Source organism: Arachis ipaensis, chromosome B6, assembly GCF_059453495.1.
Source record: "Arachis ipaensis isolate K30076 ecotype BB chromosome B6, ASM5945349v1, whole genome shotgun sequence".
Taxonomy (NCBI): Eukaryota; Viridiplantae; Streptophyta; class Magnoliopsida; order Fabales; family Fabaceae; genus Arachis; species Arachis ipaensis.
Genome location: NC_142441.1, coordinates 83,544,483 through 83,545,640, shown reverse-complemented (window position 1 = coordinate 83,545,640; position 1,158 = coordinate 83,544,483).

Below are 1,158 nucleotides of genomic sequence, written 5' to 3'. Positions count from 1 at the left end.
AATACCAGCATTCTTAGATGAACTTAGCAATGCTAATGCTTCATCATATATCTTTTATTCTCATGATTATCATGTTACTAGTATTATTTATACTAGTAAAGCTCATGCTTATCCTTAAGTAGTATAATCTGATGTATCTAATTTTCGTAATTATCTTCAGAATGATATTTTATTATTAAACTCTGATGAGTCAGCACCCAGTGACACGTGGCTCTCCCAGAGTTAGCCACCACATGTTTCCTTTCTTGCTCTCCAAGCAAAGCTTTCTTAAGGAGAAAGTAAGAAATACTTGTGTTCTAATACATCTAGCTTCCGTAATTATCCTTTCTTGAGATATTTTTACACCAAAATTTAGGATAATGCTTATCCAAACCCCACGTTCTCCCATGTATCATCATTACTATCATTTTTACTTTCTAAACAAGTTAGAATTCGAAATTCTTGAGAGAGAAATGGAAGAACTTCCATGAAAACTTCCATGAATACCTAAGCTTCTTTCTCCGTTCTTTTTCAAACTAAAACCCCTATCAAAAATCTAATCCGACCAAAATGATCATCTCTTCCTCCTCTTCATTTCTATATCAATTTTCATGGAGTAAATCAAGGCATGATGGCTGCTCCTCCTCCTTGAAGTTTCATCCATGGTGGAAACTCAAGCTGATGATGTTTTCTTCATGTTTTCTCTTAAGATCTCTTGTTCAATCACCACAGGCTCTAAGAAAACGTGATTTCTAGCTGCCTTGAGGTGAGGAAAACCTACTTTTCACCATCATGAAGCTTCAGCCTTCATGGTTCATATGGTTCTAAAGTTGTTTTTGATGTTAAAATAGGCGTAAAAGTGCTTTTGGAAGCTTGTTCTTGGTTCAATTCTTGGCAGCTGCAAAGGAGGCAAGGTTTGGTAAATTAATCAATGATTGGTTTGGTTCTTGAAGTGTTAAATCAGCTCTTGTTGCTTGAAGCTTGATTTTGAGTGTTTGTGTGATGGTTTGATCATGAGATCTTGTTGTTTAATGCTTGAAAATCAAGTTTTTGATGGTTCTGAAGTTGTTGTTGTTGCTGCTGGAAAACATGGCTTTCTAGCCATAAAATTCATGATATTTGATGTGTTTTTGATGTGTATTTGATGGCTGAAATGTTGCTCTTTGGTTTGGTCAAAAT